This window comes from Chiloscyllium plagiosum, chromosome 19 (assembly GCF_004010195.1).
Source record: "Chiloscyllium plagiosum isolate BGI_BamShark_2017 chromosome 19, ASM401019v2, whole genome shotgun sequence".
Lineage (NCBI taxonomy): Eukaryota > Metazoa > Chordata > Chondrichthyes > Orectolobiformes > Hemiscylliidae > Chiloscyllium > Chiloscyllium plagiosum.
The window spans coordinates 21377731-21405109 of record NC_057728.1 but is presented as its reverse complement, the minus strand read 5'-3'; positions in this window follow the sequence as shown (position 1 = coordinate 21405109).

Here is a 27379-nt window from a genome sequence, read left to right as displayed (position 1 = left end):
GGTAGGGGAGTCCAAAACTAGAGGGCATAGGTTTAAGATTAGAGGAGAAAGATATGAAAGGTATCTAAGAGACAACTTTTTCATGCAGAGAGTGGTGCATGTATGGAATGAGCTATCAGAGGAAGTGGTGGATGCTGGTACAATTAAAACATTTAATTAGCACATGAATAGGACAGGTTTAGATGGATATGGATCGGATGCTGGCAAATGGGACTAGATTAATTTAGGATATCTGGTTGGCATGGATAAGTTGGACCAAAGGGTCTGTAAGAATCTTTCTTTGGTTGTCAGAAGATCAAGAGGGGAGTTGCTGGATACGTTTAATGGAATAAACCTATGGAAGTGATTCCACTTCCATTGACATTCCAGAAAATTGGGGTATCAATATGTGATTGTCATTAATAGATCAAATAAAGAATTCAGTGGGGATTAATTTATTGTCATCAAATGGAATTGTTCAAACAGAGATTTTTTTTTTCACATATCACACCCTCTTGAATAGTTCAATCGGATTTGCCTTTGCACATTTCTAGGCATTCCAGATCTAAGCCACATGCAGTGTGAAAAAGTAATTCTTGCAACACGTTTACTTATTGCACAAATCACTTTTGTTCTTCATGCTTTTATGAGAACAGTTTTGTCCGTCAGCTCTGTCCTGATTTTGAAAATTTCAATCAAATCTCCTTTTAGCCTTCTCCTCTCCAAGAAAAACAGTCACAACTTCTCCAATTCTCCAACCTATCTGCATAGCTGAATCTTTCATCCCTGAAAATATTTTCATAAAACTCTTGTTCTGTCTCCAATGCATTCACACCCTTCCTAAAATGTGGCATCCAGGCTGCAGCCAAAGTCTAACTGTGTTTTATATACGTTCAGCGTGACCAACCTGCTTTTCAATTCTGTGCTGTCAATTTTATCTACAGGTCAGAACACAATGCAGTACAATAAAAAATAGCCACTCATATCCAAAGAAATAGTTGTATGGCACATCTTTAAAATTATCACTAACATACACCTTATTGGGCTGTGTTCATATGAATGAGCATTGGTAAGTCAGATGTTAGGGGCAGCACAGGTGACCCAATGGCGAGCACTGCTGCCTCGCAGTGCCAGAGACCCAGGTTTGATTCCATCTTCTAGCGACTGTGGTGTTTTCATATTCTCCCTGTGTCTGCGTAGGTTTCCCTCCACAATCTCAAGATGTGCGAGTTAGGTAGATTTGCCATGCTAAATTGCCCATAGTGTCCAGGCTAAGTGGGTTAGCCATGGGGAAATGCAGAGTTACATGGATAGGATACAGGGTGGATTGGGTGGGATGCTCTTCGAATTTGATCTTGGGTTGATGGGCCAAATGGCCTGCTTCCATATTGTAGGGGTTCTATATGATTGTGGTTCTATACTTTTGTCACTTGGAGAACCCCTGTATAGACACATTACTCTGTTTCTGCGCAACCTTTAGAATAGTGCCCTTTATTTTCTACTGTCTCTAATTTTCTTACTGTCTTTCTACTAAAGTGTTTCACCTCACACTTCTCTGCATTGAACTTTATCTGCCATCTATTCACCCACTCCACCAAAGTGCCCTTTTGGAGTTGTATAAAGCTGTTCTCAAAGTTTACAATGCTTCCAAGTTTTGTATTGTCTGCAAATTTTGACATTTTACCCACGCACTCCAAGAGCTCAAGAGTTTTTAATGTAATCAGCATCCTCCATCAACAAAAACGTTGTCACAATCACTAATTAACTAACTTATTGGTGATATTTTTACTTTGACCTCATTATAACTTTTTCCTTTGTTCCTTTTTCTTCCACAGAACACTGAAAACATATAGTGCACCCTAACCCATCTTCTATCAGGGCACCATAGTTTTAAAACAGTATATTAAGTGCAAATGGAAGTGCATAACCAAATATCAGTGTTTCAAGTGTGATGAAACTGCTCCTTTATCAAGGTTGTCCAGTCCTTGGCTTTTTTCAGACCACACCAAAAAGTCTAGAGTTTGAATGGTTTTAGGGCCAATTTGATAATAGTTAACAGAGACTGCACCAGACAAAAGACTTTCGAGTTTTAAATAAAACACTTGTAAAATGAAAGGAGTGTGGCCAGTTCTCCCAGCTCAGCTTTACTCGGGTTTTTTTTTTAGCAGCAGTGGTGGAAAAAGGAGCTGCTGGGCCCACAGAAGCAGGTCCAGATTGGTACTATCTCTCTGACTTCTATCCTGTTTGATTTTATCTTTTGTGCCAAGGGATGTTTATGGGGATTGTTGCAAGAATTTGGAACATCATCATTAAGTTGGGATAATCTGTTGGGTTTTCGAATAGGATAAATTATTCAGTATTCTGTTTTCTGTTGTATGTGTGTCATTCAGCAATATTGTAAATAAATTCTGTTTTTTTTTAAACTAACTGGTTTGACCAGCTAATTCTCTCCTGGAATATCCACTTTACACCTGCGTAAAACCATTAGCAAAGTTAGGGTCTGGGCTACCTTCTTGAAATGATTTGAGGGGTCCATAACAAATTGGGGGCTCTTTGCGGGATTTGTTCTGTAGTTCCAAATTGGGATTAGGGTTGATGATTTGGAGATGCCGGTGTTGGACTGAGGTGTACAAAGTTAAAAATCACACAACACCAGGTTAGGGATTAGGGTTGTTGGACTCACAAGTGGCAGCAAATGATAGATATTTGTCTCTGTTATTCCAGGTGTTGATTTTGGTTGGTTTAGACAGTGCATGGGATCGCAATGGCTTTTTCAGTCACCAAGAGTTTTCTGGGTGTGGAAGAAGTGATCTTGGGAGTTTTACAAAAGATGATTAAGGCCAAACTGGTGGCATGAGCAGGCAAGCTGCGGTTGGAGCTGCCTCCTTCTGTGAAGATTGGAGAGATAATTACAGCAGTAGCTCAGCATTTAAATTGTCTGGAAACGCCATCAGAATCTTTAGAGATGGCGAAAATTCAATTAAAAATGAAACAGCTTGAGTTAGAGGCAAAAGACAAGTAATTATAATTGAAAGCAGAAGAGAGAGAAATGGCATGAAAGTTTGAACTTCAGAAATTGGCACCTAGATAGGAGTTCAAAAATTCACTTTCTGAAGTATTGAAAACTTGTGGAAGAGCAGAAGTTAAAACAACAAGCTGAAATGGCTGATGATTGAGTTAGCCCAAAAAGCAAAGTTTGGCTTCCAGAATCAATTTCAATCTGTGAGGGTTAGAAAAGAGAAATGTGTGTGGAAAAGAGAAATCCTCAAGTGAATAGGGAAAGGTAGATCTTGGTGAAGATCATAAGGATAACTTACCACAGGGTAAAGAGGAAACCCTTGAAGGGGACAGAGAAGTGAAATTCTCACTGCAATAAAGTAGGCCACATGAAATCACAGTGTCGATGGGTTAGGAAAAGCACTGGGAAGCCAGCTATAGGAAAACCGGATAAGCCAATAAATTTTGTTAGAGTGGTAACAGAAAGCACAGTGGAGGCTAAAACCCTGCACCAGAATGTACAAGCTGTTTGGAGGTCAGTTAAGGAGGAAATGCCAGATCTTTTTAAACCATATACATATGAAGGTAAAGCTTATTCGCATAGGCTAGGAGTAGCAGTTACAATATTAAGAAATACAGGATCCTCTCAGTCTGAGATACTGAAAGATGAGGACATATGTACTTCTGAAGGACTATTGCCAGGAAAGGTACAAGTAATGGGAATTCACAGTGAGGCAAAAAAGTGCTCAGTTATGTAAAGTGAGGTTAGCGTGTCCAGAGAAGAGTGGAGAATTCGTGGTAGGATGCTGGACAAACTGTCAGCTCCAGGAATACAATTTATCACTGCTAATGATATAGCTGATTCACTGGTAGGAGTTCTGCCTACTGTGGTCGAAAAGCCAGAGGAAACTCAGGCAACTGAACTATATCCTGGAATTTTTCTTGACGTTGTGGTAATGAGGTCACAAAGTCACCAGTTGAAACAGGAGAGATCAAAGAGTACATACAAGAAAGTTGAAGTGGAATGAGCAGAGATCCTCTTTGATCAGATGGTTGAGACACACCAGGAGATGACAATGCAGACATCTTTAACTCAGATAAATTAACTGAGTGACAGCAGAAAGTTGAAAACTTAAAGCAATTGTATCTAAATACCTACACAGAAAAGGAATCTGAATGTATCCTTAATGTTATTATCTTAAAACTGATGTCTTAATGAGGAAATGGAGACCATAAAACCATCAGGCAGATGAGAAAATGAGCAGAAGCTCATCAAATCATATTGCTAGTGGTGTATAGAAAGGGGGTGTTGCGAGTGGCGCATGAGCTACCACTTGGGGGTCATTTAGGAGAGAGGAAAACACAAGTTAAAATACAAAAACATTTTTTTTTGGCCTGGACTGCACAAGCATTTGTTGAATTTTGCCAGATGTGTCATACATAGAGTCATAGAGTCAGAGAGATGTACAGCACGAAAACAGGTCCTTCGGTCCAACTCATCTATGCCGACCAGATATCCCAACCCAATCTAGTCCCACCTGCCAGCAGTTGGCCCATATCCCTCCAAACCTTTCCTATTCGTATACCCATCCAAATGCCTTTTAAATGTTGCAATTGTACAAGCCTCCACCCCTTCCTCGGGCAGCTCTTGCATACATGTACCACTCTCTGCGTGAAAACATTGATCCTTAGGTCTCTTTTATATCTTTTCCCTCTCATCCTAAACCTATGCCCTCTAGTTCTGAATTCCCCAATCTCAGGGAAAAGACTTTGTCTATTTATTCTGTCCATGCTCCTCATTATTTTATAAACCTCTACAATGTTCTACAATTTAGGAGAGAGGAAAACACAAGCTAAAATACAAAAACATTTTTTTTTTTGGCCTGTACTGCACAAGGAATTGTTGAATTTTGCCAGGTGTGTCATACATAGAGTCATAGAGATGTACAGCTCGGAAACAGATCCTTCAGTTCAACTCGTCCATGCTGAGGATGGAATGAAAGTATTCTATCCATGCCTATCATGATTTTATAAATCTCTACAATGTCACCCCTCAGCCTCCAACTCTCCAGGGAAAATAGCCCTAGCCTACTCAGCATCTCTCTATAGCTCAAATCCTCCAACCCTGCAACATCCTTGTAAATCTTTTCTGAGCCCTTTCAAGTTTCACAACATCCTTCCCATATGAAGGAGAACAGATTTGCACACATTATTCCAAAAGTGGCTAACCAATGTCTTGCACAGCCACCACATGACCTCCTAACTCCTGAACTCAATACTTTGACCAGTAAAGGGAAGCATACCAAATACCTTCTTCATTATCCTATCTACCTGCGACTCCACTTTCAAGGAACTGTGAACCTGCACTCCAAGGTCTCTTTGTTCAACAACTCTCCCCAGGACCTTATCATTAAGTGTATAAATCCTGCTAAGATTTGCTTTTCCAAAATGCAGCACCTCCCATTTATTTAAATTAAACTCCATCTTCCACTCCCCAGTCCATTGGCCCATCTGATCAAGATCCCGTTGTAATCTGAAGTAACCTTCTTCGCTGTCCTCTACATCTCCAATTTTGGTGTCATCTGAAAACTTACTGATTATACCTCTTATGCTCACAATCATTTATATAAATTATGAAAAGTAGTGGACCCAGCACCGATGCTTGTGGCACTCCTCTGGTCACAGGCCTCCAGTCTGAGAAACAACCCTCCACCACCACCCTCTGTCTTCTACCTTCAAGCCAGTTCTGTATGCAAATGCCTTGTTCTCCATATATTCTATGAGATCTAGCCTTGTTAACCAGTCTCCCATGGGGAGCCTTGTTGAACGCCTTACTGAAGTCCATATACATCGCGTCCACCATTCTACCCTCATCAATCCTCTTTGTTACTTCTTCAAAAAACTCAATCAAGTTTATGAGATATGATTTCCCATGTTGACTATCCCTTGCCTTTCCAAATACATGTACATCCTGTCCCTCAGGATTCCCTCCAACAACTTGCTGACCACCAACATCAGTCTCACTGGTCTATAGTTCCCTGACTTGTTCTCACCACCTTTCTTAAACAGTGGCACCACGTTAGCCAACCTCCAGACTTCTGACACCTCACCTGTGACTATTGATGAAAAACTATCTCAGCAAGGGGCCCAACAATCACTTCCTTAGCTTCCCACAGAATTCTAGGGTACACCTGATCAGGTCCTGGAGTTTTATCCACTTTTATGCATTTCAAGACATCCAGCACTTCCTCCTCCGTAATATGGACATTTTTCAAGATGTAACCATCTATTTCCCTACATTCTATATATTCCATCTCCTTTTCCTCAGTAAACACAGATGCAAAACACTCGTTTAGTATCTCCCCCATCTCCTGCGGCTCCACACAAAGGCTACCGTACTGATGTCAGGTAATTGGAAAACTTTAATACCCATTCCTGCATTTTACAAGAATCTTAATCGATTGCGTAGATCTCCTACCTCAAATGAAAAGTGGGAATCAGTATTTGTTAACAATAGTGAGTGTGTCAAATAGATTTCCAGAGGCTGTCCCATTGCCCAATATCACAGCTAAAGGATCCTAGAGGAATTACTCAAATTTTCTACTAGATACAGAACACCAACAGAGATACAATCAGATCAAGGATCAAACCTAACATCAAAATTATTCAAGGAAGTTATGGACAGCTAGGAATAAAACAATTCAAATCTGCTGCAAACCATCCAGAATTGCAGGAAGCACTAGAATGGTGGCATCAGACATTAAAGACCACGCTGAAGGCTTATAGTCAAGATTATCCAGATGTTTGGGATAAGAGAATTTCGTTTGCAATTAGAGATGCATCAAATGAATTGACCAAATTCAGTCCTTTTAAATTAGTTTTCGAGCATGAAGTGAGAGGACTATTAAGTTTGATTAAGGAGAAATTGGTAAGTCAGAATTCAGAGACCACATATTTGGACTTTGTGTCAAATTGTCGGGAATGACTAAATAAAGCTGGGGAGTTGGCGAGACAGCATTTAAAAGTATCAGAGTATTCAATGAAACAGGAAACACACAAGAAATCAAAGATTCACAATTTTGCTATTGGGGATAAGGTGTTAATGTTACTTCCAGTGATAGATAAACCTTTAAAAGCAACATTTAGTGGACCTTAACAAGTCAAAAGGAAATTAAGTGAAGTAAACTACTTGATAAGGACTCCAGACAGAAAGAAATCTCACAGAGTGTGTCATGTGAATAAGTCAAAAGGTATTTTGACAGGGAAGGAAAGCAAGAGAAGAATGTGTTATTGATTAGAACATAGAGGGAAGAGCTAGAGGATTCTGAATTGGACATTCCTCAAATTAACTTGGACAATGAGGAAGTTGTCAAAAATTGGGATAAATTATTGAATTACCTTCCAGAGGAAAATCGAAATGACCTGAAAGAGTTGTTACTATCACATGGGGAGATAAATGGAACTAAGCTGGGAAGTACTAACCTAATTGTGCATGATGTAGATTTAGGAGAGGCTGTTCCGATTAAGCAACGTCCTTATAGGCATAAGCCTCTAAAGTTGGTACAGGTTCAAAAGGAGATTGAATCCATGCTCCAAGACGACATAATCGAAGTGAGTTACAGTGACCGGAGCTCATCCATAGTAATGGTGTCAAAACGAGATGACACCCAACAGTTATGTGTGGACTATTGCAAACTCAATGCAATTACAAAGACTGATGCATATCTGATTCCACATTTGGAAGACTGTGTTGAGAAGGTGTGTAAGCAACTTATATTTCGAAGTTGAACTTGCTCAGAGGATACGTGCAGGTACCTTTGTCAGAAAGAGCAAAGGCAATTTCACCTTTCTTAACATTGAATGGACTGTATTAGTTTAATTGGGTATGAAAAATGCGCCAGCCACATTTCAAGGACTAACCAATAAAGTCAATGCTGGATTACCTAACTGTGTCATATATATCGATGTCCTGGTGATTTTTAGTCACACGTGGAAGGAACATTTACAACATTTATCAGACTTGTTTGATTGACTTCAGAAGGCAGGCTTAGTGATAAACCTGACTAAAAGTGAATTTGCCAAAGCCCAAGTCACCTCACTGGGCCATGTTATTGGACAGGGACAAATGACCCCACAGGATGCAAAAACAAAGGTAATTGGGGAGTTTCCCATGCCATTGACATAAAGAACAGTACTTTTGTTTCCTGGGATTGAGTGGATTTTATTGAAAATTTGCACCAAGTTTTAGCAGTGTGGCTGTTCCACTCACTGAATTGCTGAAGAAAAGCAAGATGTTTCAGTGTACAGCAGACTGTCAGAAAGCAATTGACAGCCTAAAAGCTGTGTTAACCACAATCTCAGTATTAGCCACACCTAATTATGCAAAGCCATTCAAGGTGGCTATCAATGCAAGTGATGTGAGTGTCAGCACAAGAAGACAATGAGAAGATTGAAAGATCTTCTCCAGGGTTTTCTTCTGGGTATTTCTCCAGGAAGTTGAACATTCATCAGTAGAAATATTTGACGGTCGCGAAGGAGACTTTGAGCTTGGTGTTGGCATTATAACATTTCAGTGCTTCTATTATAAGTAACGTATCTGAGACAATCATAAACACTGATCATATCCATTGAGGTTTGTGGATACATTTAAGGAGAAAACTGCCAGGCTATTTAGATGCAGTTTGTTGTTACAACCATTCAATTTGAAAATTGTACAGGTGGCAGGATGAGAAAACGTGATTGCCGTTGCATTGTTGAAATTTGAATGAGAAACGGAGGCATTTGGTGGCAGGACTACACCAGAGTGAAATGGATTGTCTTGTGCATGTTTGCACATTTATAGTCATTGTAATTTAAATGTATGTTTTAGAGTACTAAAAGATTTTTTAAAATGGTCTTAAAATGAAGCCATCTTTGGATATTGATCATTCTTTTTTTAAGGGAGGATGTATGACAAAGCTGCTCCTTTATCACAGTTATGCAGTTCTTGAGTTTTTTTCAGAGAGGTCATAAATGACACAGACTCCGAAAAGTCTGGGGGCTGAAGGGTTTGAGGGCGGATTTGATAATAGCTAACAGACTGCCTCAAGCAGAAGGCTTTCAAGTTTTAAATATCATGAAAGGGGTGTGGCCAGTTCTCCAGCTCAGCCTTACTCTGGTTTGGTTATTTTTAGCAACAGTGGTGGGAAAAAAAGAGTTGCTGGACCCACAGAAGCAGGTCCAGGCTGATACTACCTCTTTGACTTCTATCCTGTTTGATTTTACCTTTTGTGCCAAGGGATGTTTATGGGGATTGTTGCAAATATTTGAACCTACATCATTAAGTTGGGATGGTTTGTTGGGTTGTCGGATAGGATAAGTTATTCGGTATTCTGTTTTCTGGTGTTTGTGTTTCATTTTGTAATCTTGTAAATAAATTCTGTTTTGTTTAAACTAAGTGGTTTGACCAGCTAATTCTCTCCTGGATTATCCACTTTACACCTGCTTAAAACAATTAGCAAAGTTAGGGTCTGGGGCTCCCTTCTTGAAATGTTTTGAGGGGTCTCGCCTGTCTACAAAACAATTTAGAGGATAAAACTTATTTATTCTTCCTATTTGCTAGGACTGTTTCATCAGGGCAAGTTATATTCATACATTAAATCAGGTAATGTTGGAAATACTCCACAGCTCTATCAGCATCTATGGAGACAGAAACATATTTAACTTTCCAAGTCAGTGACCTTTCTTTAGAACAGCGAAAAGTGAGATATGTTATTGTTTAAAGCAAATGAAAAGGTGAAAAGTGGTAGTCAAAAGGGAAGGTCTGTGATACGGTGGAAGGTAGGAGAGGTTATTTAACAACAGGCTTTATGATGTAAGACTAAATGAAGCGATAATGGTTTACATGAAGAAACAAAATAGGTACCCAGACAGGGAAGTTGTGAGTGGCCAAATCATGAGATGTTTCTATGCAAATGTAAAAAAAGAAAAAAGAACAACAAGGAAAAACTAAAAGCCAGCAAAGAAAAGAAACAAAATGGGAACAAATACTATGATCGGACATTATTGAGCTCATTGCTGAGTCTGGCAGGCTGTTGAGTGCGTGACCAAAAAGATGTGCTGTTTCTCAAACTCATGGAACATTGGAAAACTATAGTTACGGTCACATTCTTGTATTCATTAAGGTGGGTGAAAAAAGTTTTCATCTTGTGCTATTTCTTATTCATTACTTTGAGTATTAGTATTACTTATTGATTTATTTTATTTAATTTTAATCTTATTTATGAATTAGTATAATATATTAATATATAGGCTTTACATATATATAATAAAATATTATAATAATATAACATTTATGAAATAGGGTGAGTGGTGGGTCAGTGGTTCGCACTTAATGCTCACCGTGCCAGGGACTCAGGTTCAATTGCAGCCTTGGGTGACTGTGTGGAGTTTGCACATTCTCCCTGTGCCTGTGTGGGTTTCCTTTGGGTGCTCTGGTTTCTTCCCGCAGTCCAAAGATGTGCAGGTTAAGTGGATTGGTCAGGCTAAATTTTCATATTGTATCCAGGGGTGTGTAAGCTAAGTGGATTAGCCATGATAAATGCGGGGATAGGGTGGGTCTGGACCTCTGTCTGCATTGGAGGGATTCAGTGAAATATATGTCTCAAATTGTGAATCCTATGGTTTTCTACTTTCCACAGTTAATTTAGTAAATCTTCAGGGAATGCAAACAACTTAGTATTTGTCAACTGTATAGATCAGAAGCACTTTTTGCTTGGTAGTCGTTTATTTATTGTCATAAATTTTGATACTCTGAATAGCACTATCCTCACATTTGTCAAGGAAGTGGGGGATAACAGGATATCTGATCTGAATTTATAACATGTAAGATCTATTGATTGGAATAAAAGTTTGCAAAGAATTGAAGAATTTTGTTAATTGTCATAATCTAACTTTATCCCTTAGATTTATTGAAGTAAATGGAAAATTGGACATTCTAAATATACTGTACACTTTTATGCAACAAACAGTTAATTCTTGAATTTTGCAAAATGAAACACGAACAAAGGATCTATACATCCTATTGCTATCAAGGTCATTGAAGATAATTTGATGATGACTGCAGTTTCAGTGAGACCTTTCAAGGTTGTAGAATAATGAATGGAGTAATGTATTGTGTCTTGCAAAATGAGCAAGAAGAACTTCACAAACCATTATAAATGATTTTAGATGTAAACATAGGTGGTATAGTTAGTCAGTTTGCAGATGACACCAAAATTGGAGGTGTAATGAACAGTGAAGAAGGTTACCTCAGATTACAACAGGATCTTGATCAGATGTGCAAATGGGCTGAGAAGTGGCAGATGAAGTTTATTTTAGATAAATGTGAGGCGCTGCATTTTGGGAAAGCAAATCTTAGCAGGCCTTATATACTTAATGGTAAGGTCCAAGGAGTGTTGCTGAACAGAGACCTTGGAATGCAGGTTCAGAGCTCCTTGAAAGTGGAGTCGCAGGTAGATAGGATAGTGAAGAAGGCTTTTGATATGCTTTCCTTTATTGGTCAGAGCATTGAGTACAGGAATTGGGAGGTCATATTGCAGCTGTGCAAGTCATTGATTAGGCCACTTTTGGAATATTGTGTGCAAATCTGGTCTCCTTCCTAACGGAAGGGTGTTGTGAAACTTGAAAGGTTTCATAAAAGATTTACAAGGCTGTTGTCAGGGTTGAAGGATTTGAACTATAGGGAGAGGTTGAATAGGCTGGCACTGTTTCTCCTGAAGCATCGGAGGCTGAGGGGTGACCTCATAGAGATTTATAAACTCATGAGGGGCATGGATAGGATAAATAGACTAAGTCTCTTCCCTGGGATGGGGGAGTCCAGAACTAGAGGGCATAGGTTTAGGGTGAGAGGGGAAAGATATAAAAGAGTCCTAAGGGGCAACGTTTTCTCACAGAGGGTGGTATGTGTATGGAATGAGCTGCCAGAGGAAGTGGTGGAGGTTGGTACAGTTGTAACATTTAAAAGGCATCTCTGTTTCCGTGCTGTACATCTCTATGACTCTATGAATCTATTTGAGCAACAGGTTGCTGGCAAGAGCATAAGGACCAGCAAAAGCAATATAGCTTTTAAGAAACTAATTAACATCTGGACTTTCAGGCTTGAATACAACTTCAAAATTGCATTTCTGGGGGGAAATTGCTGGATACCACTGCCTCTGGAACAGTTTGCAACTTTCAAAGGGCCTATAGTGGGGAGAAAATTGGAAAGCCACTAGCTGGCAACTAACATCCCCCATAAAGATCCTTAAATTAAGAAGCTAGCCCAGAAGAAAATGGAAATTTCAAATTCTTTTTGGACGAAGCTGAACAGTCTGATAAATGTTAATACAAAGTTGCTAAAATCTCTGTCAAGCAGAAGACAGTTTATTATTATCTCTGATTGTTTTATGAAATTTCAGCGATTAGCTAGTGCTGGAATGAATACTGTACCTCAGCTTACTGCCAATGGCTATTTTTTGCACCATCTTTATCCTTCTATTTTTTCAGCTGCCTGTTGTCCTCAGCAAGGTAGTTGTAACCCTCAGCATGGCTGCTGCCTGCTTATGCTGCTGGTCAAATCCTGGAGATGCTTGGCCCCTCTAATTGAGCACTGAGGTTAATTGCACCCTCTGTTCATTCAGTTCTCCCTATTCAAGTTATTATCAGCATCCTTCAGCTTGCATAAGATGATGACAATACAGCAAACCAAACCCACTGGGATTACACTTGAGAAGATGGTGGTGAGCCACCTTCTTATTTTTGCTGGAATCCATGTGGTGTCAGTACTGTAGGAGTTCCTTAGCGTTTAGGAAGGGAGTTCAAAGATTTTGATACAGAAATAGTAAAGGAATGGAGATGTAGAACTAAGTCAGAATGGTATGTGGCTTGGATGGGATCTTACAGGCCCTAGTTCCCATGCATTTATTTATTTTGTCCTTCAAAGTGGGAGAGGCTGGGGCTTTGGAATGTGCTGTCTAAGAAGCCCTGGGGAGTTTTTGCAGCCCATCTTTTAGACGATATATATTGCTGGCACTGTAAATGGGTTATGGAGGGAATGGACATTTAATTTGGGGGATGGTGTCCAAACAAGCAGTTTGTTTTGTCCAGGATGACATTGAAGTTCTTGAGAGTTGCTGGAGCTACATTCATCCATGCAAATAAGGAATATTCTATCGCTGTCCTGACGTGTGCTTTGTGGGTAGTTAGCAAGTTCTGGAGAGTCACAGTATTCCTAGACTCGGATTTCTCTTTGTTGCTCTATCCTTACATTACTGATCCAGTTCGGTTTCTGGGCAATGGTATCTGCCAAGAGGTTAATATGGAATATTCACAGTGACAATGCCATTGGATTTCAAAGGAAAATGGCTGGTTTATTTCTTGCTGGACATGATTATTGCCTGGCACTTGTGTGGTGTAAACATTATGTGCCACTTATCAGGTCAATCATGAATGCTGTGCAGGTTTTTCTGCAAATGGATTTGAACTGCTTCAGCACCTGAGGAGTCATGAATGGTGCTAAATATTATGCAATCATCTGCAAACATCCCCTTTTCTGACTTAGTAATGAAGCAACTGAAGATAGTTAGACCAAGGACACTAACCTAAGGAACTCCTACAGTAATGTACTGGGGCTGAGATGATTGACCACCAATAACTAATGTCCTCCTTGTGTTGGGTAGACTCCAACAAATGGAAATTGGTCCCCTATTTCCCATTAACTTTACTTTTATTAAGGCTCCTTGATGCCACACTCAACCAAATTCTGCCTTGATGTCAACGAGAGTCATTCTTACCTCCCCTGTTAAGTTTGGCTCTTTTGACCAGATCTATGGTTCTGTCAGAACTCAGTGATCAGGTTATTGTTGATTAACTGCTGCTTGATGACACTGATGACAATTCCTTCTACCGCTTTGTTCACAATTAAAGCGAAACTCATTGTGTGGTAGTTGGCATGGGTTGGATTTGATCTGCTTTTTGTGAATTGGATATACTTCTACAATTTTCTCTATGGATAGAGGCTAGTGTTGTTGTTGCATTGAAACAATTCAGCTCAGTAACAGTTCAGCTAATTCTCGAGCACAAGTTTTTGGTAGTATTACTGGATTGCTGTCAGATCCCACAGCCTTTGCAGTATCTAGTCCCTTCAGCACTTTCCCACATAGAGTGAATCAAATGGCTGAAACTTGCCATGTGTGATGTAGCTTCGCTATTTATACCTCACTTTTAGGTCTGCATTGGGCTGCTTCTACACTCTCCATTGAACCAGGGTTGATAGTAGAAAGAGAGATATGCATGTCCATGAGGTTACAGATTGTGGTACAAAATAATTCTGCTGGAGCTGATAGTCCACAGCACCACTTGGACATCCATTTTGAATTCCTCTGTAAAAGCTATTGTTTCCCAGGAACAAGATCCAATATTTATGGTCTTCATGTCATGCTTACAAGCAGCTTTGAAGTGAAGCTTTGTGTGTTCTATTGGCGTTTTGGCTCCAGCCATCCCACCTCACAAACAATACTTTTGTGTCTATTTTCCACCCTACCAATATGTCTGATCCAGTGAAGTCATCTCTGTTTAATAATTGCCAACATACCTGGGGTATTTGTCTTTGAGAGAACTGTCACAGTCATGATTTTATCCTTTCATGAGATTTCCAAAATGTGACACAAATAGTGAAAATTGTTGGGCTTCCTTTCTTGATATCTGTCAAGTGCCATGTTTCACTGTCATACAACCAGGTTCTGAGAACACAGGTCTCTTTAACCAACATCTTGGTCCTAAGTTATATTGAAGTTATTCCATGCATAATTCATGGGTAAAGTGGTAATTTCTTGCTCGATGGGTTTATCAAGCTCTGCATCAATACATGGGTTTTCTGTCACCACAGACCAAGGTAGCAGAACTTACTCACATTTTCTGTGCAGTGATATTGAGGGTGATCTGGGTCAAGCAGGTGACACCCTGTTGCATGATCACAGTTTGATCAATGTTTGTCATTAAGGTACAAGTTACAAGTGTGTGAGGGACAACCCATGAGTCTTTGGTATATGAGTTTCCAGGTAAGTGTTTAGCACAATGTCATCAGCTGAAAGGAGTTCTTAGTCAAAGATATGCTGCATGTTTGTCTTCTTTTTCAATCAGGATGAAAGGTAAGGTTTGCCATTAGACTTATTATGCAGACAAACTTCTTTGTAGGGAAGGCATAAGCCAGGATTGTGGAGAAGATATCAAACAATTTGGGATCTTGGACTCTGCCCAATTTCACTCCATTCTTTACCTTGAAACTATTGGAAGTGGTGCTGTCAGACTGCAGAGTACAATGCATACTACCATGAAAGAACTGATAAGACTGAGCAGCTTTGGTGGACAACAATTCCTCTCCCAAAACTTGTCGAATTCTGTTCTGCTGATGGACATGCTACAGAATGTACATGGTGCCAAGAGCATTACGTTACTTAAAAAGGCAAAAGAGGGGACAGCTACTGGGACATCTCACTTCTTAAAATGATTGGGAGGTCTTCCTTAAGATCATGCTTAACTGCAACTACTTGTAGACCAAGTATATCCAGAACCACAGTGTAATTTCTGTGTTGGTAATTTTATGCTCGGCGTGATCTCGATATGCCTATTACAGGAGAAGAGTAGGAAATGAGATTATCTCCATTCCCTACTTTCATAGAATCACTAGCTATTCCACACCCTTTTCATTAGTAATCTGCAAATTTAACAAGATTATAGCTGTGTTTTGCATTTGGTTATTTAAATGGATGAGAAATAACAAAGGTCTGAGCACTGGTGACTAAGGTATTCCTCATTACCTCCTCCCAGTTGAAGTTATGCTTCTCATGGTGCTTTATTTAATGACTTAACTCTGTCTTTTTTTTAACCAAAAGTCCTACCTTTCCCTTCACCTTATATATTAAGTCGGCCCAAACATATTGTATCCTTCAATACTGCCGGCAATGTCCCATAAATTGGACACTCTAGTTTTCTTCAAGATTGTACAAGGTGTGCTGTTTTGTTGTTTTAACCGTCAGTGCTTTAACTGATAATCATTCTCATTGACTTCAAAAGATCTATTATATTCATTGTACTAGAAATTTTCTTATTCAGAATTAGATTCAACCCTAGATTGCATTGGAGTTCAATATAATTAATGGTTCACACGCCTATATATCATCTGTTCAATGTCATCATCATTAAATCCACCAACAATCAATACCCGGGGAGCTCCATTGACCAGAAATCAAACTAGACTCGTCATACAGGTACAATTGTTACCAAAGCTCGGAGTACTGCAGCAAATAATTCACCTCCTGACTCCCCAATGACGGTCCATTATCAACAAGGTCATAGAGTCATAGAGATGTACAGCATGGAAACAGACCCTTCGGTCCAACCCGTCCATGCTGACCAGATATCCCAACCCAATTTAGTCCCACCTGGCCCATATCCCTCCAAACCCTTCTTATTCATATATCCATCCAAATGCCTCTTAAATGTTGCAATTGTACCAGCCTCCACCACTTCCTCTGGCAGCTCATTCCATACATGTACCACCCTTTGTGTGAAAACATTGCCCCATAGGTCTCTTTTATATCTTTCCCTTCTCAACCTAAACCTATGTCCTCTAGTGGACTCCCCCACCCCGAAGAAAAGACTTTGCCTATTTATCCTATCCATGACCCTCATAATTTTGTAAACCTCCACAAGGTCACCCTCAGCCTCCGACGCTCCAGGGAAAACAGCCACAGTTTGTTCAGCCTCTCCCTGCAGCTCAACTCCTCCAATCCTGGCAACATCTTTGTAAGTCTTTTCTGAAACCTTTCAAGTTTCACAACATTTCCAGTGCGAGCAGTAGCGAAGGTAAGACCGTTTGGTTTTAAAAGTACTTACCGGTAGCGGGCAGCGGTGTTTTTTTTTCTCTTTCACTCTCTCTTCACAGAAAGAGCGGGAGCACCAGGGGGAAGTGACGACGACCAGAGGGGCAGCCGGGAAGGAAAGCGGTAAGTATTTAGCTTACCTGGGTAAGTTTTTTCCCCCCTTTAAAAGCGCGAAGGAGAGGAACCCGAGGCACTACACGGGTAGTGCCTCCCACCCGCCCTCCTCCTCTAACCTAATAATAACATTTGTTGTGGTAATAGGTAAGTGCTGAATTTTGTTTGTTGTATTCATTAGACCCAGTTTTTTTTCAGTTGAATCCAGTTGTTTATAGTCAAGTTATGATTCCTTTTGTGTTCTTGATGAGAACTTTAATGATATTATTCATTTTTTCCTAATAATTACAGCCTTACATTTTACTCTAACAGGAACATGATGACTCTAAACACTCATTACCGCTCATTTGAAATCTTTCCTCTTACCAGATGTCTTTTTATTTGCGAACAGTCTCCTCTAATCAGAGTTTGGATGTTCTTGTCTTGTACCGTTTAAATGAGAATCAAAGTGCTCTCCATATTATCAATTCACTTTGTTGTCCTGTTCCAATATCCAAGAGAAGGTGACATTAGGTTTCTCTGCTCGTCACACGTATGTTTTGAGAAATAAAGTTTTCTTCAACACATTTAGAAAATTCCTCTTGCACCGTTAAAATTAGAGCCAAAGTATTCCCCATGTGATCACTTAATTTCGTGTCCTGTCCTATTAGACAAGAGAAGATGAAGTTATGCTGCTCTGCTCGTCACATTTATGTTTTGATAAATAGAGTTTTCTTGAAAACATTTAGCAAATTTTACACCATCCAAATCTTTAACACCATGGTAGTCCCAGTCAATGTTTGAAAAATTGAAATCATTACATTAATTACAACCTTATTCTTCTTACATATATCTGAGTTTTCCCTACATATTTGATTGTCAGTTTCGTGCTGATTATTTAGCAGTTTGCATATAGACAGTCCCATCAAGGTTATTTTCTTTTAATTTTTAATTTCAGTTGTAATTCACTGCTCTGGGTTAATCGAAAGATTCACGTGTATCTTGATCAATTTCCAGACTTCAATCAGAGTGACAGGAATATACAAAAAGAATGACATCTCAAGCCAACCACTGAATTATAAATCCGAAGCCTTGCTCACAATCTGACATAGATGGTTCATATAGAATCAGGCTTACTTTATTCCGAAAGGGCAGCACGGTGGTTAGCACTGCTGCCTCACAGCGCCTGAGGCCCGGGTTCAATTCCTGCCTCAGGCAGGACTGTGTGGAGTTTGCACATTCTCTCCGTGTCTGCGTGGGTTTCCTCCGGGTGCTCCGGTTTCCTCCGACAGTCCAAAGATATGCAGGTTAGGTGAATTGGTCATGCTAAATTGCCCGTAGTGGTAGGTGTATGGGTGGGTTGCGCTTCGGCGGGTCGGTGTGGACTTGTTGGGCCGAATGGCCTGTTTCCACACTGCAAGTAATCTAAATATGTCAGAAATGATAAAATTTTAAAACAGCAAAATGCAAGCCAAGTATTTCATCGGAGAATATTGTGTGCCCATCTTGCTGTTCTGATTAACAGAAAATTCCCATTTTCATTCCTTGTTACAATCCACGAATTGTACACTTTAAACTAATTGTTTGTTGCTCGCTGTGAGAAGTGTGACAGCTCCGTCTGACATCGAACATACAAGAACATCAGTTGAAATCTTGCTCTCCTGAAACATGTGTTTCCTGCTTCTTTCTTTTTGTCTCGGTGACCGTTCCGTCAGGTGGGAGTCGAGTGAAAAGGCTGAGAGTGTTTTATTGATTCCTAAACCATACCCAAAAGAAGTGTGCATGCATGCGATCATTTCATTGTAGAAATGGTGCATGGACAGACGCATAGCATAGACAGACGCACGATAACTGGCTATTCACCTACCCAGGCAATCAAATACGTCACTTGCCTCACTTCTCCCCCAGAAACCTGCTTGTAATTCTCTGTCAGTGATTTATCCAGTTCCTCTTTGGATAATAAATTATTCTGTCCAATGCTGGAAGTCACTGATCTCTATGTGTGTGCTCAGATGCCCTTGTATTCAAATTACACAGAACACTGACATGCTGAATTAGATTACTTACTTGCAGTGTGGAAACAGGCCTTTCGGCCCAACAAGGCCACACCGACCCTCCGAAGAGCAAGCCACCCAGACCTATGCCCCTAACCTGCACATTTCTTTGGACTGTGGGAGGAAACCAGAGCAAAGCCACGCAGCCGTGGGGAGAATAAGTAAACTCCGCACAGACAGTTCCCTGAGGCGGGAACTGAACCCAGATCTCTGGCGCTGTGAGGCAGCAGTGCTAACCACTGTGCCACGGTGCCACCCAAGAAGATGCAAGCACATTGGCTTTGAAGAGCAAGGACACATTGCCAAGTCTGCTTTACTGAGATCGACATAAATAATCCAATGGGCCACTTTCATCTTCAGATTAATTACGAACATTTATGAAAAGCAGGACTGTAAGAATGAATACACTTTCGTGTTCTGTCCAAATCAAACATTGATATACTTGAGAACAGAAACGAGTCTGGTGTTCGATGTGACTTGGCCAACATCTTGCGACTTTCACCATGAATTTGGAGTATCCAAGCATGAAGAATATCCTCCTTGCACCTATTCTGTACAGATCTGTTGCAGTTGCATTATTTTAAATCAGATCTCTTCGAGTTCTTCTGAATTCCAGTCAATTCCCTAAAAGATGTAATCTGTCCTCAGACGTCATCCTCGACATCTTTAGCATCAGCCTCGTGACTGTCTGCTGCACTCTCTCTGTGGCAAGTCCTTCATTTCTTAGGCAGGGAAAGAAAAACAACAAACTTTCTATTTGCCAATGAGCAGAAGCACAACTTACTCAAGCTTTCCTCGTAAGAGTGTCCCTCCACACCCACTGTCATTCTAGCGAATCCTCACTGCACTGCATTGAATGCCAGAACACCTTTCCTGATATCAGAGGTATAAAACTGTTCACAGCTTTGCAACTGTGATCTGAGTAGTGTTGTGGGATTGGAGTGCCTTTATTAGGTGGAGACTCAGAAAAACAGCATGGTAGAGTGGATAGATGCAACTATTTTCACATCATACCCAATAGTGAGCAGTATGATTATGAGGTGTACATAAGGCAACAAAAAGAAAATAAGAGCTGGAATAGTCGGTCTGGCCCCTCGACCCTGTTGTGCCATTCCAAAGGATCTTGGCTATTTTTACAGACCTCAAACCCACTTTCTTGCACTTTTTCCAACACACTGGATTCCCTTACTGGATCAAGAATCGATATCAGATTTAAACATACACAAGTTCTGTGTTGGAAGGAGGTACAAAGAACTCAAACTGTGTGAGAAAAGAAATTCCTCCTCTACTCAGTCTTAAATTAGGGTGTGCTGTCCGTATCTTTGGAGTGTTTGATGTAGACAGTGTTAAAATAACTTTTCTCTGCATCTCTTGTCATACTGTCCCAGTCCTTGGAGTATTTGATGTGGACCTTGTCGAAAGAGCTCTTCTCTGTATTTAACCAGGTCCTGTATGAATCCTGGGAGTTTTTACTGAGCACAGTGCAGAGCACTATTTATGCTGTATCAATCCTCGTTCTCTCCCTGTTCTCGCAGAGTTTGATGAGGACAGTGTCGAGACATTTTTACTCTGTACGTAGTCACATTCTGTCCCAGTAATTGGAGTGATGAATGAGGGACAGTACAGAGAGAGATTTCCTCTGCCTTTAACCCCCTCCTAACCCTGTAATGGGTTTGTTAGATGGGAACAGTATAGAGGCAGCTCTGCTGTGTATCTAAACCCATATTGTTCCAGCCTTGGGAGTATTTGATAGGGACGGTGGACAAGAAGATTTAATGCATATCTGACCCAATGCTGTCCCTGTTCTGGGAATTTTGGTGGGGGACCTCTAGTCGTGTATTACTTTGTATCCAACGCCGTTTTATTCATATCACATATTATTTGATGGGGATAGTGTCAGGAAGGTATTATCTGTATCTAACACGATCTCGTAACTGTCCTGGGAGAGTTTGATGAGGACCATGTCGAAGAAGCCTCACTTAATATCCAAATATACACGAACCCTGTCATACCAGTGTTTGATGTGGAAAGTCGGAGGGAGGTTTACCACAAAGATCTACACAGTGCATGAGTAGACACATCGGCCCTCTGAGCCTGCGCCCTTATACTTGGTAGTGTGGATGAGCAGAGGGATCTTGGTGTCCATGTACACAGATCTCTGAAAGTTGCCACCCAGGTAAATAGTGCGGTGAGGAAGGCATATGGCGTACTGGCTTTTATTGGTAGAGGAATTGGGTTCCGGAGTCCTGAGGTCATGATGCAGTTGTATAAGACTCTGGTGCGGCCGCATCTGGAATATTGTGTGCAGTTTTGGTTGCCATACTATAGGAAGGATGTGGAGGCACTGGAACGGGTGCAGAGGAGGTTTACCAGGATGTTGCCTGGTATGGAAGGAAGATCGTATGAGGAAAGATTGAGACACTTGGGGCTGTTTTCATTAGAGAAAGGAAGGTTTAGGGGTGACTTGATTGAGGTGTACAAGATGATTAGGGGGTTAGATAGGGTTGACAGTGTGAACCTTTTTCCGCGTATGGAGTCGGGTATTACAAGAGGGCATAGCTATAAATTAAGGTGGGGGGGGTAGATATAGGACTGAAGTTGGGGTAGGTTCTTCACTCAGCGAGTCGTCAGTTCATGGAATGCCTTGCCAGTAGCAGTGGTGGACTCTCCCTCTTTATGGGCATTTAAGCGGGCATTGGATAGGTATATGGAGGATAGTGGGTTAGTATAGGTTAGGTGGGCTTGGATCGGCGCAACATCGAGGGCCAAAGGGCCTGTACTGCGCTGTATTCTTCTATGAGACCAGAATTGCATGCAATATTCCAAAAGTGGTCTAACCAATGTCCTGTATAGCCGCAACATGGCCTCCCAACTCATGTACTCAATACTCTGACCAATAAAGGAAAGCATACCAAACGCCTTCTTCACTATTCTATCTACCTGTGACTCCACTTTCTAGGAGCTATGAACCTGCACTCCAAGGCCTCTTGGTTAAGCAACACTCCCAAGGATCTTACCATTAAGTGTATAAGTCCTGCTAAGATTTGCTTTCCCAAAATGCAGCACCTTGCATTTATCTGAATTAAACTCCATCTGCCACTTCTCAGCCCATTGGCCTATCTGGTCAATATCTTGTTGCAATCTGAGGGAACCCTCTTCGCTGTTCACTACACCACCAATTTTGGTGTCATCTGTAAACTTACTAACTGTACCTCTTATGCTCGCATCCAAAAGTAGAGGACCCAGTACTGATCCTTGTGGCACTCTACTGGTCACAGGCCTCCAGTCTGAAAAACAACCCTCCACCACCACTCTCTTCTACCTTTGAGCCAGTTCTGTATCCAATTGGCTAGTTCTCCCTGTATTCCATGAGATCTAACCTCACTAATCAATCTCCCATGGGGAACCTTGTTGAACGCCTTACTGAAGTCTATATAGATCATATCTACCACTCTGCCCTCATCAATCCTCTTTGTTACTTCCTCAAATACACAATCATGTTTGTGAGACATGATTTCCCACGCACAAAGCCATGTCGACTATCCCTGATCAGTCTTTGCCTTTCCAAATACATGTACCTCCTGTCCCTCAGGATTCCTTCCAACAACCTGCCCACCACCGATGTCAGGCTCGCTGGTCAATAGTTCCCTGGCTTGTCCTTACCACTCTTCTTAAACAGTAGCACCATGTTGCCAACCTCCAGTCTTCCAGCACCTCACCTGTGACTATCGATGATACAAATATCTCAGCAAGAGGCCCAGAATCACTTCTCTAGCTTCCCACAGAGTTCTCGGGTACACCTGATCAGGTCCTGGGGATTTATCCACCTTTACCCATTTCAAGACATCCAGCACTTTCTCCTCTGTAATATGGACATTTTGCAAGATGTCACCATCTATTTCCTTACAGTCTATATCTTCCATATCCTTTTCCACAGTAAATACTGATGCAAAATATTCATTTAGTATCTCCTCCATTTTCTGTGGCTCCACACAAAGTCCGCCTTGCTGATCTTTGAGGGGCCCTATTCTCTCCCTAGTTACCCTTTTGTCCTTAATGTATTTGTAAAAACTCTTTGGATTCTCCTTAATTCTATTTGCCAAAGCTATCTCATGTCCCCTTTTTGTCCTCCTGATTTCCCTCTTAAGTATACTCCTACTTCCTTTATACTCTTCTAAGGATTCACCCGATCTATCCCTTCTATACCTTGCATATGCTTCTTTCTTTTTCTTAACCAAACCCTCAATTTCTTTAGTCATCCAGCATTCCCTATACATACCAGCCTTTCCTTTCACCCTAACAGGAATATACTTTCCCTGGATTCTCGTTATCTAATTTCTGAAAGCTTTCCATTTTCCAGCCGTCCCTTTACCTGCGAACATCTGCCCCCAATCAGCTTTTGAAAGTTCTTAACTAATACCGTCAGAAGTCACAAGTATAATGGAATACTTCCTCCTTGCTGGATAAGTGCAGTTCCATGAACACTCAAGAAACTTGACACCATCCAGGACAAAGCAGCCCACTTGATTGACATCACATCCACAAGCATCCACTCCCTCTAACATCAATACTGATTAGCAGCAGTGTATATTATCTGCTGCAGCATTTCGCCAAAGGCTGTACCTTCCAAGCCCATGGCCACTTCCATCTAAAAGGACAACAGCAACAGATATGTGAGAACCACCACTACCTGCAAGCTCCCCTCCAAGCCACTCACCATCCTGACTTGAAAATATATCACCGTTCCTTTACTGTCACTGAGTCAAACGGCATTGTGGGTTGACCTACAGCACATGGTTTGCAGCTCACCACCACCTTCTCAAGGGCAACCAAGAATGGGCAGCCATGATGCCCATGTATTACATGTATTACAAGTGAGTAAAAAAAGTCCAAATAAACTATGAATTTGAGAATTCATGCTTTGTTTCACTCATGATATTGCTAAAGTTATAAAGAATTTTTATCAAAGATTTCCTCTTTTAATTCAATGTTTTTGCTCCTGAAACTATTATTACAGTTCTCTCCCTAACTGCTTTTAACCTTAAAAATCACACAACACCAGGTTATAGTCTAACAGGTTTAATTGGAAGCATTAGTTTTCGGAGCGCTGCTCGTTCATCAACCACCTGATGAAGGAGCGGCACTCCGAAAGCTAGTGTGCTTCCAATTAAACCTGTTGGACTATAACCTGGTGTTGTGTGATTTTTAACTTTGTACACCCCAATCCAACACCGGCATCTGCAAATCATGCTTTTAACCTAGCTCTATCTTTTTAACCAGAAATCCTTTCATTCCCTTCATCCAATCTATTAAGTCATCCCTATCATATTGTATTTTTAATTATTGTGAGCAATGTCTCATTGGTGTACTTCCTAGTTCCCTTCAAGATTCGAAAAGTATGCTATTAAGTCTATTTTAACTTTCAGTGCTTTAACTGACAATGATTCTCATTGATTTCAAAGGACATATCATATTTATTGTACGAGATATTTTCTAGTCAACCTGTTCAAAAATGTTATTATATACCTCTTGGGTGGGTGGGATTTGAACTTCAGCCAAATGGCTCAGAGAGAGGGATACTACCGCTGTGCCACAAGAACTCTTCCATATTCATTATACTACATTAATTGGGGATATCTTAGGCAGATCGGTTCATTATAATGTTAATAAATTGTGCCATTCTTGAACTTTCTCCCTAATTAGAAAATATTGACATGTTTTAGAAAGCTGTTTGACCATTATCAGTCCCTCAAAGCTATGAAATGATGCATTAATACATGTACTTTAACTATCACTGTCTTTCAGGTGAAGTATGGTACAAAGTGTTTTATGTCATTTTTAAGAGACATTATGGAGTGCTATATGCAAGTCTTTCTTACCAAAATTTGGTAACTCAGGCTGTCCTTCTATCTCCAGGAGAATATTATTAGTAAGTAGCACACAGTTGTCTGGATGGAGCATGGTATGTATTATGAACAACGTCAGTCAATTACCGCAAACCATTAATATAGCATGCTCTGAAAAGAAAGATTTTTTTAAAGAAGTTCTAAAATAGTATTTTGGGATATATATTCAAATTGAAGGATCAAAATTTCAATCAATTAAAATTTGGGTTACAGTTTTCTTTGTTCTAATTTCCAAATAAATTAAACTGTCTGAAAACCCCAGCAAATATTCACTAACTAGATCTCCAGCTCTTTTTCCAGTTCTTTATTGAACTTCGAATTACAGGCAAAGATACAAGCCATTAAAATTTAACTTAATCTGGATCTGTGTGCAAATAGATGCAACAAGTTACCATCTTAATGTTTGATGAGCCCTCTGGTGACATAGTGGAGTAGATACTGCCCATCATAAGTATATTAGTCATACGTTCATGAAAGTTGCAAGTTCAATCCTGCATGCTTTGTTAACTGATCTCAGCTGCAGCATTGGGAATAAAGCCAAGCTTTCAATCTCTGCTACAGTATCTAAACTGTATTGTACTTTGTGGATAAAAACAGGTCTAGGTTGTGGTGTAATTATCTTCAGTTTTGCCACAAACTCCATCCCTCTAGAATCATAGAATCCATAGAGTGTGGAAGCAGGCCATTTGGCCCATCAAGCCCACACCAATCTTCCAAACAACATCCCACCCAGACCCATTTCCTACCCTATTCCCTGTGACCCTGTATTTCCCATGGCTAATCTACCTAGCCTGCACATCTTTGGACTATGGAAGGAAACCAGACCACCTAGAGGAAACCCACGGAGACACAGGGAGAATGTGCAAATTCCACGCGGACAGTCACCCAAGGGTCCCTGTGAGGCAGCAGTCTAACCACTGAGCCACCATGCTTCCTCTCTCTAGCAATTGTTTACAACTAGAATAAATTGTTTCTAACATTGGCGACTTACTTGACCTCATAACTGACCATCATTAACACCATCTATTTCTACTTATGTTATTAGTACAACACTGATAGAGTACACATAGTCAGAGGTGTAATTTTCACATCAGTTATGAACTTTAAACTTGGTTTGTGCTTGTAGGGGGATGCAAAAGTTCTCATCGTAGTATGTTGAAGAGGAGGGCAGTTATACTTGATCAATGCTTATCCCTTACACAATTTTTTTTTAATTTGGGTTTTATACTACTCTTTGATGTATGACATTAATTGGTGACTGAAAAGAAATGATTGTCATTGTCTTCATTCAGTGAAACAGAAGAATTAGCTGTGATTTCTTTTTTGTGTCAATGCTTGCGTAAGTTAAATAAGAGTGCATGTGAGTGCAAATCATGTTGTATGTTCATATATTAATATAAATTACGTGCAAAGATCTTCAAGTTTTCATTTTTCACTTTGACAACATTGTTGAGTTGTGTATTGATTTGGTGGATAGTTCAAGACATGCCCCAGACAGGCAGCAGAAAAGCTACAGAAAAATTGAAAAACATTATTCCAGTTTGCAGAACTTTATTTTAGGCTTTACTGTGACTCGTTAGGTTAACACTGGAGCCTCACAATGCCAGGGACCTGGGATTGATTTCAGCCAGGGTCAATGGGAGAACTACCCATTTGGATACAGAACTGGCTCAAAGGTAGAAGACAGAGGGTGGTGATGGAGGGTTGTTTTTCAATCTGGAGGCCTGTGACCAGTGGAGTGCCACAAGGATCAGTGCTGGGTTCTCTACTTTTTGTCATTTACATAAATGATTTTGATGCGAGCATAAGAGGTACATTTAGTAAGTTTGCAGATGACACCAAAATTGGAGGTGTAGTGGACAGCGAAGAAGGTTATCTCAGATTACAACAGGATCTTGACCAGATGGGCCAATGGGCCGAGAAGTGGCAGATGGAGTTTAATTCACACAAATGCGAGGTGCTGCATTTTGGGAAAGCAAATCTTAGCTGGGCTTATACACTTAATGGTAAGGTCCTAGGGAGTGTTGCTCAACAAGGGAACCTTGGAGTGCAGGTTCATAGCTCCTTGAAAGTGGAGTCGCAGGTAGATAGGATAGTGAAGAAGGTGTTTGGTATGCTTTCCTTTATTGGTCAGAGTATTGAATACAGGAGTTAGGAGTTCATGTTGTGGCTGTACAGGACATTGGTTAGACCACTTTTGGAATATTGTGTGCAATTCTGGTCTCCTTCCTATCGGAAAGATGTTGTGAAACTTGAAAGGGTTCAGAAAAGATTTATAAGGGTGTTGCCAGGGTTGGAGGAGTTGAGCTGCAGGGAGAGGCTGAACATGCTGGGGCTGTTTTCCCTGGAGTGTCGGAGGCTGAGGAGTGACCTTATAGAGGTTTACAAAATTATGAGGGTCATGGATAAGATAAATAGACAAAGTATTTTCCCTGGGGTGGGGGAGTCC